Consider the following 20106-nt stretch of genomic DNA (forward strand, 5'->3'; position numbering starts at 1 on the left):
TCCCGGCTATGTCAACCGTTGAAACTCCCTGGTAGTCCTTGCCATTGTTTTTAACTTCTCTTTAAAGATTGGAACCACAGAGGTTTAAAACAAGTTTTTGAAAAATGACCCACATTCCAGATTTTATAAAATAGGTTTTTGGGGGCTTCCACGAGTGCTGGGCTTGCTTTACAAATTTCTCTAGGCAGGGAGCCCTCAACTGGCGACACTGGGGTTTTGAAGAATTTTATAGTGCTTCTGACTTCTTTTGTTGACTGTGGGGATATATAACATCGAAACTGCTCCTCCAGTGGCAGTGACATTAGATGAGAGATACGTATCAACACTAGGGTTTAGTCTTTCCTACTCTATTTAACAGGTCTTTGGATGGTCTTTCCACACATCCAATTGATATTCACGGTTTATATGGTGTTTTCTTCTTTTGGTTTCAAATTTTCTCTGGTACCATCCTTTTCATACTGAGCTCTCTGAGGATCTGGTACTATTTGTGGGTCTCCTTTTGGCTGCTGCATCGTTTAACTTTTTCCCAAATTTTTCAAGTATTCATCTTCGTCTCTTCTAGCCTGTGTTTGGTCAAACTTACACAGTTCTTTGATTTCAACTCTAATAATAGTTTTCTCCACCAAAGCAGTGAGCCTTTTGGAGGGACACCATTTCCTGGTGCCTCGTGTTTTCCTTCCTAGAACTTGCCCAGCAATACGTGTAATTTACTTTAATGTCTTCCAGGACTTCTCTATAGTTTCGTCGGCCTTATATACTATTCATGCTCCAGTTGTTCAAGGACCCAAAAGCAGTTTTTAAACTGTATATAAAACTCAGCTCGCCCTTCTGAAAATTCTAGTTTTTCTTTGTCAAACCTAGGGGACATCAAGATTTCTTCTGATTAGATAATTTTAGTTTTACTTTTTTTTTACTTTGAGTAATTGATTTGAGCCATTCCGTGATCCTTGCTCTTACAGTAACATGTGTGATTTTCTTATTGTCTTTCAGGACTTTTCTATCGTTTTCTTTGGAGCTGTATCATATTTATTCTCGAGCTGTTCAATGAACCGAAAGAGGTATGTTAACTGTAAGCAATACTTAGCTTGTACTTCAGGAAGTTGTTGTTTTTCTTTTTCAAACCTTTAAAATGGTCTGGATTTTTTCTGTGATCCGATCTCTAAGCCATTCTTTGATCCAGTTTCGACTCTTCTGAACACTCTACAAAATCCTTCTATTAGACAGTGAACTGCAACAAAATAATATCTAGATATCTTGTTTAATTAAGCCATAAAGTAAGGCATACAGTTGTTTTCATCAGAAGATCAACAGAGCATATTTGCTGGTGATAATTCATCAAATTAGTGTGGCCGTTTGGTATTCAAGAAAAACTACTTCTATTAAAAGAGAGAAAAATACCTCAAAAATCCGGCACAAGGGAGGGATTCTTACAAAAGGATAAGGGAAAGTTACCTTCCAGTAAGCAAACTTTACGGCCTCCTCCTAAAGGCTTGAACTATATATAATTATTAATACTGACTTTACACAAAAATTCTTGGTTTGAAGAATGTGCTATTGCTGCATCTAGATAAATTTTGTCTTAACTAGTTTGACGGTTTTTGAATTTCAGTAGTTTGATATAGATTTTCTCTATAAAGACTTTTTTTCCTCAAATTAGATATTGTCAGCAAACCAACAAACTTACACCATTAAAATATCCAAAACTGGCAATAACTGGCGACAAAAATACATTTATGATCACGCTGGCACAATTATTGCCTGATGATAACAGGTGCAATACCTTGTATTAATTTTGTTTATCATTTAGTAGTGAGGTTGTTGATGTATATATCCAATATTTCGGGTTGTTGTGTTGGACAATATATTGAAAGGATGGGACTGAAATTTAGTTAGTCTTTTGAGGGAAGAGGGGAGAAATTTCGCTAAAAATCATTCAGAAAGTCCCTCTGGAAACTTTTTTACTAAACTCCTAGGGGTCACACTGACTAGCGATTTTAATTGGGAGGCCCACATTTACTCTTGTTAAAAAGGTTAGTGCATCTCTGTCTCTCCTTAAGCTATTTGCAAAATTTTCATGCCCAAAGGCACATATCCTCCACCTCTATATATCTTTTCTATCCACTGCTTAGGTATGCTTGTCCAGTGTGTTATTTTGGCCTTATGGCGGATCATTCTGATATGCTAGAAAGTATCCAGAAGAGAGCCCTTAGTATTATTTATGGTTAAGGCGAAGGGTCTTAAATTGTCCTCCTTATGGATTTTCGTTTCCATATCTTACTTACTTAGATTCTCCTACACCTGAGGGTGCATAGGGCAGAAATGGTTAACTGCCAACTTGACCAGTCTTGTACTACAGACCAAAGTTCATTCAAAGTGGTTCGGAGACTCGTTGCTTTTTTCTACAGGCATCTAACAAGTTTACTACGTTGTCGTCCATTCCTTCGAATGCCGACTGGGGTAAAAAAAAATAATAAAGCGTGTGGGAGGCGTCCTTTGCTCATACAAGTCATATGTCCCCAATTTTTCCATCTTCTCATTCTGATCTCATCGGTCACTAGTGGTTGTTCGGTATCAGCCCTAATCTGGGCATTTGTTACTCTATTTGTACAATGTATTGCAAGGATTATGTGCAGGCATTTATTTTCGAAGCCAGGTAGTCTTTTTCAGTTTTATTTGAAATACTCTAGGACTCGCATCCATATAAAAGTACAGAGAGTACATTACTCCTAAACAATCACACTTTCAACTTCAGAGAGAAGTATCTTCATTTCCAAATATTCTTCAGCTGTGAAAATGCTCCACCTGCATAAGCTATGCGTAGCAAGACTCTTCTGTCACAGTTCCCATCTTTGGAAATTACACTACCAAGGTACTTAAATTCTCTTACCTCTTTTATATTAGTGGCTTCGTATTGAATCCCAGCTGTAATGGTCGTCACAACTGCGTTTGAAATACTTTTTGTTTTATTAATATTAATCTTCAGGCCCATAGGGACAGCTTTTGCTGCTAATTCATTCAGATTACACTGAATGTCTTCTTGGCAGTGACCTCTGAGAACAATATCGTTATAAAATCATTGTTACGTAATTGACGCTAAGGGCTTAGATGTATGCCTCCTCTAAAGTGGCAAGCTCAAAGAATAAAATGAATATGTATTGCGAATAAAACAAATAAAATAGGAAATAGTAAACATCCTTGACTTACACCAGACTCAAGAGGAAACCACTCTGACAGCCCATTTTTATCTGAATCGCATAAACATGTGCAAGCATATAGGGATTTAACCATATTTACAAATATTAGAGGCATTCCATCCTCTAGGAGAATTTTCCACATTGTTTCTCAATGCACGGAGTCAAATGCTTTCAAGAAGCCTGTAAAAACTAAAATAATTTGCACTTGCCATTCGTTTGATTCTTCCAGTGGAATACGTAAGCTAAATACCAGGTCGTAGAAAGAACGGTTTGGGTGGAAACTATGTTGTTTATTCCTTAAAATTTTGTCCACTTTAGTCTGGATTCTACTTGGTATAATCTAACATAAAACATTATTTCTGGCTGACTGGAGTGTGAAACCTCTCCTAGTATCACATGATGTTTTTTTACCTTTATTGAAGAGTTTCACGATAATGCCTTTATTCCAGTCAGGAGGGACAGCCTCGTCATCCCATACTATACCAAAAAGCTTAAATATAGGGCCAGCGAGAGCTTTTCTTCCAAATTTCAACAGCTCCGGAGGAACTCTGTCACATCCGGCTGCTTTTCCATTTTTTGCGACTTCGGGGCTATAACAACTTCCTGAAAGAGGATAGGGCCCGATTAGATATTCAAGTTAAATAGAGGAAAGCCAGGGACCAAAGGTGGCCCATGGGGTATTAGATGATTTAGATCATCCGAGAAAAGATTCACTCCAACGATTTTGGACATCTACCTGATTGGTAAGCAGCTGCCCACTTTTATCCTCTATGAAGGGGCAAGGGTTTGTTTGCGTACCGGAAAGCTTCTTAGTAAGCGTATAAACGGCTTTACTATCACCCCGGCCGGCTGCTCTTTCTGTCTCCACTGCTCTGTTCTCAGCATAATCTCATTTGTCACTCACTTATGGGAAAATTTATACTACTATTTTAAACTATCAGAGTATATCCTATTGCTAGGCTGACTAGACGAATGACTAAGTGAGTATTTATAAACAAGAGCTTTCTGATTTGTCCTTTCCTGAATCACCTGCCAAGTTTCTTCACTAATTCACTCTCAGAGTATATCCAAGAACTTCCACTGCAGCTTCTCTTAGGCACTCTGATATTGATTTCCAAATACATTCTGAACTTTTTTCGTTGGAGTCATCGAGGCTCAAATCTGCAAACCAATTTTCAAGTGCCAGACTATATTACAAAACTTCTGGATATAAAATTTCTCAACTTTAACTTTCACTTTCTTTGCCACTTTCAACTTAATTTTGCATGTGAATATAACTAGTTAATGGTCAGAGAAGCAATTGGCTCCGTGGTAAGTTCTGATGTCTTCAAAGAACCTTCTTCATCGCTTGCTGATTAGTATATGGTTGATCTGGTTTCGAGTGGTACCATTAGGTTATTTTAAAGTGTATTTGTGGATAGTCTTACGGGGATACCATATACCTCTTACAATCATGTCATTAGTGACACAATAATCAGTTAGTCTCATGGCGTTTTCACTGATTTCACCCAGTCCTTGAGAACCAATCACCAGGGTTGCTGGCACATAATCCTGGTAGTAGCTCCATTTTGAATTAGAATCACCACAAACAACTAATATGTCATGGCCATGAAGTTTGTTTGTAATACCACTAAGTTACTGATAGAAAGTGTCTTTATCAGAGTCACTTGATTCATTTGTTGGAGCAAAAACTGATATAAACGTCATTTTTACGTGAGTATTCGCAAAACGAGCTCTCAGGACACGATCGTTAATTGGTTCCCAATCAAGAAAGTATTTATGTGCTGCACTTCCGAAAGCCAGTGCCACTCCAGCTGCTTTAATACGTTCTTTCCCAGAATATAGCACATGATCATTCTCACACTCAGGGTCCCAAACTGTGGAATTCATGTCTCAGATAGTGCAGCCATATGGACTCGATACTTGTCAAGAGTTTTCATCACATTATTTATCCAGCCTGGCTGAGTATCTGGGCTTATCGTTCGAACATTCCAAGATCCAATTCAAAAAGCATCTTTTGTAGTCAAAAATCATGTCCGGGCTGCTCAGGGTTTGGTATCTCAATATTTGTCAAAATTCAGTGGCCATTTTTTTTTTAAATAATAGGTTTTTTACGGTGAAATGATATTAGCCTGTCAACCAGCCCTAACCAGTTTACGAACATTTTTATTTGACTTGCCCTCCTACCTTGGCAGTCCAATGTGTCACTCTTTGCACTAACTTTGGGAATAATCTGTATTGTAACCCATTCTTTAAATGTATTCAATCAGCCCCTTATTGCCTTCTAGAGGATTGTTTGCCTCGATCAAAAGCACAAAAAAATTTCCGTTTTAAATCCTATTCATGCAAGAACTGAGCGTTACAGAAAGAGCTTTGTACCAGTGTTCGTTGAAATCATAAAAAAATGAAAATGTAATGCCATGTGTGTTGCTAATGTTTCAGTTTGTTTGTTGTAATTTTATTTGACTGGCCAGTTGGGTTCATTGCTGTATATTTTTATCATGAACTTATGTTTTTTTGTTTTTTTTTATCATTTTCAATTTAGGCTACCTGACAGAAAGCAATAATATCTGCAGTTTTATCTTATGAGAGTTTGCTTGTTGATAAAGTATTCAAGTCTGCAAAATTAATGAAGAAGCCACTACTACTCTTTTATTGTGCAGAAGCTTATTTTTGGGTATGGTGCCATACTGAGAATTGTGTCTTACTATTCAAAATCAGAAAAAGCCATTGACTTATTTCGGCTCGTAATCCAGATAGCCACTTTAGCTAAAAACCTAGTATTCGCGTTTACAACAGTAGCTAACAACCTAATAAGAACAGGTTGAGACATACATAAAAAATATTATTATAAAGAATTTTATGTGTAGTGTCAGTCTGGGTACTCATAATGAATGATTATTTAATTATAATAAAAGGGATGGGGTAGAATACCTAGTTTAATTAGTAACATGGTATCTTCTAACGGAGCTAAACGTAAGTAAAAAAAACAGCATTACACAAAAAATAGGGATATCATTCTGAAAAGAGAAAAGCAAAAGTACTTAAAAGACCAGGCGCATCGAGAAGTAAAAATAGAAAGAAGAAAGCAAAGGTATTTAACAGACCAGGTGTATCGAGAAATAAAAAATTGAAAGAGAAAAGCAAAGGTATTCAACAGATCATTTATATTAAGAAAAAAATTTGAAATACCAAAACAAAACATCAAAGAGCGCTATCACAATGAAGAAGATTATATAGAAGCAATAACTGAGGAGGCCAAAGGAAAGTTTAAGGAATGTTATGATAATGATAAAAAGTACCAAAACATATATAAGAAAGAAGGTGCTACCAGAATAATTGGAAGATGCTGGTGTGACAAAAGTTATAATGAAATATTAGATATTCGACCATCCAGATCAATGCTATACAATGGGGCGTAGTTAAGTGCTTTCGTTGATCTTTAAAGTAAAGATCACCATATAATAGTGTCTGGAGTTGATTGATTACTAAATAATATAAAAAATATAGTTTCAGTTTGGAAATGGCACGGTTTTATTAAGGTGAAAAATAATGCATTATTTTAACAGTGATGAAAAACCTGCTTTTTTTTGGCCAAGGTCTCAAGCCCACTCCCTCTCCAAGCAGTATCAAACAAGGTCAAAAATATTCCCGGCCATTTTTAATTTGTTAACTTGAGAAGGATTATATCATTATCACCGTGCTGAAAAACATATAAGAAATATGTTTTTATAAGCGAAGAAATAAAGGGTTTTGGGCCTTAAATCCTCCTCTTTCTCCTTTCAGAACAATCGAAAAATATCCCTAACTGTCCCACCTACTTTTTCTTTATTAAGCTGAACAAGAAGGAATTGTTTAAACAGTAACGAAAACTTTTTTTTATTTTTGAAGGCCATGGTCCTCTTTCCCCTCCCTAGCAGCATCTAACAAGGCCTCCGACAACTCAGCTATTTTCCCATTGAAACGGTTTGGTTTTTATCTAAAAAAATGAAATACTTTAGCAATATTGGAAAGCTCTTTCATTTTTAAGTACCAGGGCCTTAGAATCTCCTCCCCCTCCAAGAACTAACGAATAAGATCCTTAACATCTCAGCTATTTTCCTTTTGAAATGTTAGAGTTTTATTATGCTTAAAAAAAAACTATAAGATATTTTAGCGTTGTTGAAAAACCTTTTACGTTTAAGGATAAAGGGCCTCATTTCCACTCCCCCTCCCAACAACATCGAACAAAACCCCAACAATTCTGTTATTTTCCCTTTGAAACGATAAGGTTTTTTTAATTTAAAAGGAATATATTATTTTAGCAATGTTATAAAATCTGTTTTATTTTTAGAACTAGGTCCCTCAAACCCCCTCCCCATCTCAAAACTATCAGTGGTACGGTTTTAGCCAGAAAAAGAATGCTTTAACTTAGCAATGGTGAAAAAACCTGTTTTATTTTTGACTACCAGGGTAGTCCCCCTCCTAGCAGCATTGAAAAGCCCTCCAGCATTCTTAACTATTCCTTTTTTGAAACAGTAGAGTTTTATTAAGCTGAAAAGAACTCATTATTTTAGAAATCTTGAATACCTAAAACTTTTTCTTAGGACCAGGGGTCCACAAACCCTCCTCCCTCTCCCAGAACTACCAAAAAAACCAACAACTCAGTTAATTCTCCTTTATTAACTTGAAAACAAATATACTATTTCCATCGTACTGGAAAATGTATTAAAAGCAACTTTTTATAGGCATAACAATATAGGGGCTGGTATATTTGTGAATATTGGCATAAATTATCGTTAATTTTTCGGTATCAATGAGTCTGAACAACCATGATTTGGAGCACTGCCATAGAAGCCAATGAAATTTTTCATTATCGAGCGTACCAGCAAAAATGATGAATTAATAAAGGACAATGACAAAATGTATTTTTGTTTATTTCTTGGCAGGCAAGGAGGCTAAACACTTTTTGTATTCCCAATGGACCTGGTGAAAACTTGGCTGTATCAAATGGTTGCTTTTCATTTCAAAATCAATTAACTATAATCTCTTTTGATTAAACGCATACTATTTTGAAAAAAATATGTGTAACTGAGCATTTGATTCAGACTTGGAAAGGGTAAAATTTTATTTTGTCAATTTTTTGTCTCTTTTTAATTTTGAGATATAAAGTTTAAGTTGGTCATGTTTTTAGGTTTTGCTGTTTATTTTCTTAAGTTGGATAGATTGGTTTTATCTAGGTAAAAATTATCATGGATTAGTCAGGGAGCCACGATCCAAAAATACGACTAGTAGATGATTAGTAGTCAGCAGAAGGATTGACTATGGAATACGGGGTAATCGATAGTGCTGATTAAGAATAAAAGCGTTATATATTCGACCAAGTGGTGCTAAGTTTCTAAATTTGAAAAATTTAGTTTTATTTCTCTTAAAAAAAAAAATATTTTGCAAAACTTTCTACAATGATCGTATAGCCTGTTTTAATAGATACAACTGATTATGAATACCCCACAATGTTGATGATCTTGAAACTTGCAATTTCATGAAACAAAAATTCTTATGAAACAAAATTCATCAGGTGGTAAGACCCTTCTTTGGTAGTAGCATCAACACTCACCATTACCCTTTGATAGTTTGAAGTTCAGAATTGATAAACCTACTCAAATCACTAATTGTCTGGGTTTTCCTTTTCGTTTCACCAGTTTTTAATCATGACCTTCACTTTACCATGAACGGCTTCATCTTCGTATCTCATGTAATCTGGCTCCAATAGCTTGCATATTTAGAAGAGTGTAAGTAATCTCATTACCAGCTATGTCAAGAGTAAGATATTGAGCAAATCTTCATCGTTGCATTAGAAAATTTTGAGCCTAGCTTTCAGAACACACTTCGCATTAACAAATTCTTTGTGCTGTTACAAGGAGGGCGATAGTCATGATGAATGAAATCAAACTCAGTTTGAGCTACATTATTTTGCATCTCGCTGAATTTAGATGAGACCCAGTCGCCAAATATAAGAGCTAAGGACCACTTCACAAACATCCAGTTAAAGTTCAAGTTCAATTCCCTTCATGGTAATCCCCATCAATCCATTCTTTGTTTTTGGATCCAAAGTAAAAATAGATTTTATTGCTTGATCAGGGGTTATGGAATTGAGTTTTGCGGTTCACCTCTTTGCTTTGAACAGTCCATCGCAGAATGCGGGATATACCCTAAGCATATATCTTATTAATACTTTCTAATATTTGTCAGATTTTTAGCATTTATAAGAAGTTTCAAACATTTCATACCAGGGGGATGATTTGGCAAGTTTTCACTTAAGACTCTGGATGTTTTCATCATATAGAGTATCTTCTTTTTTTAGATTTCCAATTTCCGTAGCAAGCCTTCGATTTCATCGAAAATAGTAATGCACAATAAATCATTTTACTTTATGCGGAAATTTTCAAAAACTTCTCAGCACAAAATAGTACGGGCCTTGCACTATGGTTCTACATTCATCACTTTCTTTGTGGTTCCTTCAAGTGGAATTCTAGCCTCATACACCAGCTTTTGTAAGCCAGAGCACTCCATTATACAGCCAGTCATACCCTTAAAGTTTATTAAAATATTAAGGCCATCTATTTTGAGTAAAATGTCAGAATATACTGCCGGTTTTTTGTGAAAACTCAGCTTGTACCGTTTCATATACAGCCTGGTAACATGTGACAATGGTGGAAACTCAGTTTTTACTTATCAAATATTTTCTTGAAGCTCTTAATGGGTTCTTCACTATTGCTGGGTTAGATGGAGATTTGAGAACCACAGGGTTGTACCCTATCATAGCAATAGGAATATTAGCTTTTTCGTCATTTGCAGCTAACAATTTTTTTTACAAAATATGGTTGAGATTCTGCTGAGTCATTTGGAAAATTTCTAAGATGCCTCGTCAACGCTCTACCAGGAATTCATTAATAAACTGCTTTGGCAACACTTCACAAAGAAGAAAGATAGCAAAAAAGACTGAAATGGTAAATCAAATGGTAAACTCTGATGACATCTCGGAATTTTTCTGTCACCTAGATGTTTAGCCTTAGGTAAATCTTAACACACCTAACAAGCAGACTGAAATTTGAAGATGACAGGGAAGAATTTTTATTCTATTTTTGGAATTTCTTGCAAATTGCATTTCTGAAATGTCCACTTTTCATAAGTTTCCTATCCAGCTACGGTTACCTACGGTTACCAGAGAATAAAATTAGGTCAATCCAGGTCTTTTTTAATAGTTCAAAAACAAAATGGAATGCATAGTTTTTACATGAGCAATTTTAAAGAAAGATTATTTTCCTACCTAGTCAAATAACAAAAATACACCTTATAAATACAAATTTTCAAGATAGATCAAAGTTCTTCCTAAAACAATCTCGATTATGATTTATTAGTTGCCAATTTTTAAGAATTACAATTGAAAAGAATTACAATTGACTTATAATTTGACTTATCATTAAACAGCTTGGAAGTAGTTTGGAATTTAATGTTAATTTCAAGGGATTTTTCGTCAGTTGAGATCGAATTTTGGGGAATTTAAAGAATTGGGAATGTAACATCCATTTGTCGACAATATAACGATGATCTTCGTATTCAGCATGATTGATTACAGCAGCCCGTATTTTCAAGCTTTCTGTTGCCTGCTGATAAGCCAAAACCTTTTTTCGTGCGGTGGCTCTCTGAATAGATTAAGTTTCGCCGGTTTCAATATTGTATTTTAGTTTATTTTGCTTGTTTAATTTTGTTCGGAATGAATCCCGCTATGCTAAATTTTGCTGGTTGATGCTGCAATTGATTGGCTAAAATAATGTTTGTGCATCACACAGTTTTGCAAATTATAACAATAGATTTAAAAAAGGTATTTTCTTGTAAAGGTAATTAGCAGCATTTAAACTTCAAACGAGAACTCAAATTTCAATAACTATAGAGAGAGAGGAAGAGAGAGAGAGAGTGAGAGAGAGAGAGAGAGAGAGAGAGAGAAAAAGAGAGAGAGAGAGAGATAGAGAGAGAAAGAGAGAGAGATATCGGTATATTAAAAAACTATCGTAGCATGGCTTAAATCAGTTTTTTTTACAAAATCTTACATTTAAACAAAAATCATACACTAAGGCTCAGCATTGAAAATCGATGCATAGAAAGGCACAAATGAGTTGCCGTAGCGATTAGTTCGTATTTTAGGGGATAGAAGACTATTGGGAAGGGCTGGTTTGGGTAGTGGTGATCGGCTGCTCGTATTGGCATGGACAGATTATTCCAATTGCAGAATCTGGTGTTCAAACCAGAGTTTAAGCGGAGATAAATTCAGTTTCGTCAGGGCTTGGTCATAGGGTATGTTACGATTTTGGAACATAATCCTTGTTGCCATTCTCTGGACGGGCTCTATGCTGCGTAACAGGTAAGCCGTGCGGATAGCAGATGAAACCCACACCAGGCACGCGTACTCGAGCAACAGGCGAAAATAATAAGACTTTCAGTATCACACATAAGACGCCTCATTTTTGTAAGTGTCTAAAGGCTTGCTTTAGCCTTGTGAATTAATAAGGGCAATGAAATTACACCTGTGAAAGTTACTCCTCAGATTTGAATTTCGCATACAATCGGGAAAGGGACTAGAAGCATATCTATATTCCGCTTCAGAAGGTTGAAACGAATTAGCATTCGACTTGGCTATATTGATGGTAAAGTACTGACTTGAGAATTCGGTCTTCAGCCGATCAAATAACTGGTCTAAAAACTGACTTTTTGTGCTGGTGTTTTCGACTAAGTAGGTGATTTTTAGGGACAAATCATCTACAAACTTGTAAAAGTAATCGTGATAACTAAGCAGGGAGTTAATTACAGCCAGAAAAATTATTACAGCTGATTTCGTACCTTTTGGCGCTCCGCCAGAAGTATCTGACCATGATGAATCAGAATTGCTTTTGTGGAGTGCAAAGACTTTTTGCTTTCAGCCAGTTAAGAAGTTAAGAACGAAGCCAAGGGTTCGTCGCTTGGTACCCATTTCCTGGAGATCTATACCTGCAGTCAGGTGGTGGGTTAGGTCAAAGACCTTTCTGAAATCTACTGCAAAAATGGTGATAAAACAGCTACCTTTTTCGAACTATTGGAGGACGCAGTCCAACATCAATACTAAGTGGATTGCAGTGCTACACTTAGGGAGCCCACCATGCTGGAATTTATCAATACGCCACTGAATTTGTTTCAGAAGAAACTTGAGTATGAAAGCCTCCGTTACTTTTGCAAAAAAAAGGTGTAAATGAGATCAGGTGGATATTTTCACATGCACTAGGGGGTGCTTTTTAGGGATAACTCCAATACATGCGTGTTTCCACTGTGACAGGATATAACCACGTGCAAAACTCTTTTTTATGATGATGGATAGTGGTAATACTATGAATCTGCATATTCACGTAGCTATTTAACAGGTAGTTCGCCTGGGTATGAAAATGTATTTGGTTTAGTCTTCTGTAAATCCGTGTAAACTTCGAGTTCACTGAAAATTATATCGTTCTCAGGCCCACATTTTTCAAGTATGGTGGACTTTCATCAGCCGTAATGGGTATATAGGTAGTGCAGATCCTGGTGAACAAATCGCTCACTTCTTTTGCACTGATTAAAGATCTATCATCATTACTGATCCTTACACTACTGTCAAAAGCTTAGCCGGCCATTTTTTTCACAGTGTTGTGCCACTTTTTGAGGTCTGAAGTAAGGAACTGGTTTGTTGTCGCAATTACTTACTGTTGATAATATCACCAGAGGAGTAGAGGCGAGACCTCTCTTTTATTCGTGAATCAATAGCTGGAGAAATCCATGGTTTGTTGTATTCACTAGCAACAAATAGTTTTGTTGTAAAGATCTCTATTTATTTACAGTATAAAGTGGCGTCGAAAGCGGATACCTTAGTATCTAAGGGCTTGTTACTGCACACTTTGGGGAAGTCATACTTGCTGATCCAGCGACTGTTTTCACGAATGGCCGAATCTGTACAAGGACGCATAGTAACACGGGATAGTTTGGGCATTGGTAAGGACTCTCCTGCTTTCCACAGAATTGCATTGTGGCCTGACATGCTAACAGGACCAAGAGCAAAGAGAGGGGAGTAAAAATCATCACAGTTTGTTAGTATAAGGTCCAATATGCTCCCAAAGAGTGGATGGGTATGTGCACTACTTGTTTTAAAGAAAAACAATATGATGAACAGCTCTTTGTCAATAAAAGCCATCCTATAATAAAAGCTGGGCTACTGTGTATGCTTCTTAGGTGATCAATACTCACTTGGAGGTGAAAAACCAAGTCACCCCAGCTTTTGGCTCTTTTTGGTTGGTTTACTGAAGTGACTATAATACAAGAAAAATGACGGGGAAGAGATTTTGGTTTGCAAATAGCCCAAATTACTTCATGAGCTGGATCAAATAATCCAGGTAATAATTTGCAGGGGATGTCTTTCTGTATGTACAAGGCAACACCTCCACCTGGTCTTTGCTCACCTTGATCAGCGCGTGTGCTCAGGAAATTTTCATAGCCTGCCATATGACCTGACCACCTATCAAGATTCCACATTTCTGTAACTGTGATAACTGTGATACTGTTTTGACAGACTATACCTTCCAATTCTTCTATTTATTACATAATGACTGGCAGTTTTTAACGAAAAAATTTGACATTATATATTTTAAATTAAAAGTCACTGAACTTAATAAGGGGGCGGGGGAGGGCTGATCACTACTTGCCGAACATATTGAAGCCTGATTGAAAGGAATTTAAGATGGAATTTTGGCATTTATTGAGCAGTCAATCTCAACAAGGATAAGTTAACGGGGTTCGGTTTTTAGAAATTGAATGGTTGTTTTTAATGGCACGATAACTTGGATCATCCGCTGCCTCGTTTGTCAACACACTTGTGGCATCGTGTCTGCTTCTTACGGTTAGACAAGAGGTCACGGGGCAGTAGTCTATCATCTGGTGTTCTTTCGACCAAATTAATTGCTGCGAGTCTTGCAAAAAAATATGGCACCACAATTAACTCAGGTGAAAATAGTCCAATTGAGGCTCCTATATCAAATTTCAATAGAATTACACACACATTAGACTAGCTTAGGAACGTCAATAATTATATTTTAAACGGTATCCTTTTGTTAAATTAAGTGAGACCGGCACAATTAAAGACTGCTGCAAAACATGAGCCAGAGCGTCAACCTACGGTACATGCTTTCTTGGGTTAAATCATTTTAATGCACATAAGGTTTTAAAGGGATTGTTAATGTTAGTGTGTATTCAGGAGATGAGATGGCTCATTTTACTGTAGGCAACCTGTCTGTGCAGTCTATGTCCTTTTAGTAGTATTTGTATGGTCTTATTTTGCGCGTCAGTAAAAACCGGCATCATATCCCAGAGTAGACACTTCCCAAAAAATCTTTGAGTTTTATTATCTTCCCAACAGTTAAGTATATTTCATTATGAAGTATATGATGATTTCAGGGCTGTATCCAGGATTTTTTTTGGGGAGTATTTTACACTTTTTTAGGGGGATCAAAAACCTAAATAAAGTATAAAATTTTTTGCTGAACTCTACTTTGTTCTGTTTTAACGAGTCTGACACATATTTCTGGGGGGGGGGGGGAATTCCCTAACAACACCAACCCCTTGGATGCTACCTTGGATGATTTGTTTCAATATTTCAGTTATTAATATGTTTTTTTAGTTGTTTTTTTTTTAATTAGAAAAAGTTCTTGTGCCCATTCTCACCCAAACTTTTGCCTCAACCAATCTTGTCAAAAGATAAGCGTGTTAGTAGAGTATACATTTGATGATTAAGTTTATTTGAAAAATATTTTTGTTTTCAGAAATATCAATATACCAGTGTTAAGAAAAAAACTATGTAGTTAATTTCGATTCCAGGCTCCTCCCCTAGACAGGTGATAAGCATGAGTATATTGCGTCAAAGAACCATGAACAATAATTCCTTTCTGTTATTGCGTCAAAGAACCATGCATTTTCAAGGATTTGATATTTTTTTGGAACTCATTGTGATTATCACTGTTGCTTCCCTTCTAACCGCACATATCATTGAAGATCTGATGACTTTTTGGTGATACTGGTTCTCAGATGTCATCTGGCAGCAAGCGTTGCTTGCTTTATAGTTTGGCATGTCATTACCTCAGATTTTTTCCCATACCTTTTAATTTTATCTGTTATAATTAATTCAAAATCATATATTCCAATACATATTCTCTTTGAAATATATAAAAATGTTAAATCATCGCTTTATTCTTGAGTTTCAAGTAATAGGGTAGGAGATCAGCAATTTCCGATGAATTAAGAAATTTGATTTTGAATTCCATTCATCCTTACCGCGCAAAATGTCCCTTATTCAATCGCAATTCTTAGAAATATCTCTCGTCGTATAATTATCCTGTTACTCTTTAGTTTCAAATCATATTTTTGTCAGAATTCATTGTGATTTGCTTTTGCTTCTTATTAAATGTCTTTTTCTTAAACTGTTCAAAGTCTTTTGACATTTAATGTAATTTTACACTTGTCATAACTACTATCCTTCAGAGACGCTAAATTAAATCGTAGTTCTCTGCAAAACTGTTTTTCATCTTGTGTTATTTTGCCCATGTCATCGATACTAAATGCAATACGAACACATCAAGGACGAGAAGTGGTTTTTACTCTTGAAATATATTCATAGCTCTGGTGTCACTAATATGATCGTTTTCACTGTTATTGTTCTAAACGAAAGTGGGATAGTCATCCTGTTATTCTTTACTCTTATGTCTGTCAATTCAGAAATCTTAATTAAATTTAGAAGTTTCGGTGTCAATTCGATTCAATCTTCCTTTCAAGCCTTCAGAGTGTCAAATTCAATCATATTCTCAAGATTTGTATTCTCCTTGGAATTTATACGATTTTGAACTCTATCATTCTTTTCAGCAACTGTCCATTAACCTCCAACCGTAGACGTTGCTGTTCTCATTCTCTCATCATTTCTTCCAATATCTAATCCATGCCTTTTGCTTTGGCAGTTTGGATTAATGGCTCATCTTATATAATTTCTTAAGACTTCATAAATACCAAAAAATATCTATAAATAAACATTCTTTTGCAATTCAAGGTGATTCTCGTTGTCTTTTTTTCCATGATATTTGTATCAGCCTTTGTGATCCTTACTTTCGCTTATTTTCCAAGAACATTTATTTGCACTTTATTTTCATTAATTCATCCCCTTAAACATTTTTTCAAGCACCTTGGCTTAGATTTTTGGATATATATTGTCAAATTTGACGGTCTGGTTTTTTAAAAAAAAATTTCTTCTTGCTGTTCAAACGAGGAATTATTTTCAACCATTGTCAGTTAAATCATGGCTAATTGTTCTTAGTTTGTTTAAACAAAATGACTGTAAATTAAAAGTAGTGCCTGTGCAAAATTACAACTTTGTTTTCTTAGTGTTTTGGTTACTGTTGGCCCGATCTCTATATTTTTCGGTGCTGGTTTTGGTTTTTCAAATTTTGCTTCAGACGTACCTATATAATTAAATCCTTCATCAGCTTCTTCCGGATTACCAACCTTCTCAGTAAAATTCTATTCGTTCACTAATAGTTATAATATGAAGTTCAGCACCATTTGATGTAGTTTCAAGTTTTTCAATAACATCCTTATTAACTTAAATATATTTGTTTCCAGCTACTGTATCGCTAGAAGCTCTTATACAATATATAACTTTTTTTTTACTTCTTATTTCTCAATTTTATCTTTAAATTTTACTTTGGATTGTCTTTGGTCATTATGGAATTCGGTTCTTCTCACTGCCCATAAACCCTTAGTAATGAATAGTGTCAGCAAGAAATATTTGGAGGATTTTGGAGCTATTGGGCTTAAGGAGGGGCAGAGCTTCCTAAGGGACATTTGAGCTGTTTAAATAGTCACTATTCATTCAGACTTGAAGAAATGGAAGTTTTTGTACCGGCCAATGAGCTTTTAAAGAGTATTGTTATAGTGTTAAAGAATGATATAAAATTTAAGGAGAAGGGAAGCAAATATAATAAAAGAGTATGAAGTTAAAGAGTATCGTTGTAGTGTTAAAGAATGATATAAAATTTAAGGAGAACGGAAGCAAATATAATTAAAGAGTAATATATACAGTTAGGGTACCGTCGATTCAATCAGTAAAGCACTGGGAACAGCTTCTTTACGAGCTTGCTACTAAACCCGGTTCAATCAAAATATTTTTTCAATTGGCAGAAATTAGCCGGGATTTATTTTGGGGTAAAATATAATAAGGGATTTTCCTGCTACTATTGCCCAATGTGTGTCTTTAGAATCCACGCCGAATTTAAATTAAAACATCACTTGGCACGCTGTATGGTTCATGGGTATCAGTCTGTGGAAACACTTTTGGGTGACAATGCACTCTGGCAACTCAGGAGACTTAAGAAGTCACTGCTAAAAAGTGAAAAGGTGGTGTTAGATGTCGAAAAAAACTCATGGATGTGTTCAGTCTATCGCATTCAAATCATGTTAAAGAACATGTAGCAATTGCTTTGTCTTTTGAATATAAACAGAAGTTCACTGGAAAAGGGTGGAAAAGATTGTATAGATGCAGCGACAATTCCATGTATTAGAATTTCTAATAAGTCAATTTCACTTTCGCACAATACAGCCTAGCTAATGAGTCCATCATTAGAGAATAAGTTGGCTATTAAGCATCAAAAAATTTGTTTGTTATGTAAGGGAAGTTTGTTGAGGGTAGAGGGGAGATACCAGTCCATGAGGATAATCAATTAACCATCCCAATTCTATCAGGGGTAGTAACTGTCGTTAGACTGGTCCACACATCTTCTAATTTAAACATGAAATAGTGGTACTAACGGTTTACAAACAAAATTCCAAATATCATTTGAGAATCATATTACGAGTGTTGGCACGTTTGCAGAAAGGTGAACTTGTAGATAGCGCATGGGTAGATTTTTTTTTTATAATATCATGCCCAAATGCTCCAGGAAGCCACTAGTCTTATATTTGAAATAAAACACAATACATAAAGGTAATACATGCTTCTAAACTTTACTTTTTAGATCCTTATAGTTTTTCCCCGAATCCCTGAATCAACTAATGAAAGTACACAATTACTACGATTCTAAGAATTCTCCCTTCATTAACCACCACTTTCCAGATGATTAGATGGATTATTTATTGATGTGACAGGTATTATACCCTTACGAGCACTACAACTCTTTATCGAGTCTTCGTAGGGAAAAACTGTCACCCATCGAATTGTTTTAAAATTTACGTTACGATTGTCAGTTTGCCACTGCAGACTATGAATTTGATAAGAAAGTTTGGGCCAGGGGAATGTTTAAAAACTAGGAGGATAAATTGAAAAATAAACCTGGCAAGTGATGTATTGACGTTGTTGGATATTGTGTGTTAGAACACGGATAAAATCCATGAGGAATTTGAATTGGATTATGGGTATTATTTTTTAAGTCGCTATCTGGTGAGGGCTTTAATTCTTAAAATCAGCAAAGAGAAAATAGGTCGAATTACAAGCATGGATCAGAACTTATTCGTAGAGAGATCCATGTGGGTGGGGTATGTTTTCCACAGAGATTGTATCCTGCCAACTTAATCGACTGCCCAACGCACCGAAAAAAAGTTGGGCACAGATTATCTAGATATGAACTCCCCTTATTCGTCGGCAATGTCTGACTGCTCTTTGTGGCATGGAAATTCCAAAAGACTTAACTATCTTTGTGATCCCAGTTTTACCGATATCACCACTTTTCCGGAAAATTTCCAGAGAACACCTTCAACACAAAAATTTATTACTGACCTTTCGCTGAAAGAGAATATTGCCATTTACCATTTTCTTTTAAGATGGAAGCTAACCAAAGGTTTCTAGGTCACCAAGATTCATAAAGCCCTTCAATTCGATAAAAATCCCAAAATAAAAAGGTTTATTGAGATTTTTGTAATCGTTCTCAAGGCAAAACGAAGGTTGAAAAAGAAAAGTTTAAACTTATTTTTAATTCAGCTTCGGTGAGATGTGCGAAGGTGTTTACTATAGGAGTCGTTGTGATATTGCAACAAACACAAATGAATCTTCTCGAATCATTGCCTATCCAAACTCTACATTGTTCACCACCAAAGACTCGTTTACAATAGTTTTGCATAGAAAAATAGAACATTGCCACTGAAATTGCCATTTTAGAAACATAGGGTAAACTCATTTTGGAATTTTATTACATTGTGATCAGGGTCCGATGGCAAATGAAGGGAAAGGTTAGAGTGTATATTGGAGACACTTATTCTCTTAAAAGTTTAAACAGACAATATGTTATATCATTTGGAAGATGGTAAGTGTAATAGATGTCAAATTCATCTCACCAATTGGGACGAGTAGAGTTCACATTCCCAGAGCTAGTGAAACACCAGGCCCCAAATAAAGTATTCCAAAAATCAGAGATTGGGGACGACTTGATATCTCAGCGTGTACTTGCACTTCTGAAGGTGTACTGTATGCAAACTAAAAAATATGAAATAAAAAAAGTCTGCAAGGAGTCTCCTACATACTATGTAAAGGAAAATTTTGATATGAGTACTTATAGAAACCTTGTAGATAATATTCTACTCCCAAGAGCGAAAGTCATTCTGAATCGCTTTTTAAAATATAAAAACGACATGGTTAGGATAGAGAAAAATTCCTTATCAACCCCTTTAGACAAAGACCATGTGTTTTTGGTCGTTTGCACCATCAATTTCGCTCTTGGGGCTAGACTATTTTCTATGCAGTTTCTTTGACCATTCAAGTAGAAATTCTGCTTCAAATACCGTGTAGGAATCCCCTTACAGACTTTTTTAATTTTAATTGTTAGTTTGCATGCAGTACACCTTGAGACTT

General features: G+C 35.7%; 1 protein-coding gene across 1 annotated transcript in view; it reads left to right on the forward strand.

Moving 5' to 3' along the window:
• The first annotated feature begins 6084 nt into the window (after window positions 1–6084).
• The window catches only part of LOC136030018 (uncharacterized), an 88274-nt gene continuing 74252 nt past the window's right edge, over window positions 6085–20106 (forward strand). Inside the window, exon 1 of the mRNA XM_065708633.1 lies at window positions 6085–6170. The gene's annotated coding sequence lies outside the window, so the exon portion shown is untranslated. The remainder of the gene's footprint in view (window positions 6171–20106) is intronic.

The sequence above is a fragment of the Artemia franciscana genome, chromosome 8 (genome assembly GCF_032884065.1).
Source record: "Artemia franciscana chromosome 8, ASM3288406v1, whole genome shotgun sequence".
NCBI lineage: Eukaryota > Metazoa > Arthropoda > Branchiopoda > Anostraca > Artemiidae > Artemia > Artemia franciscana.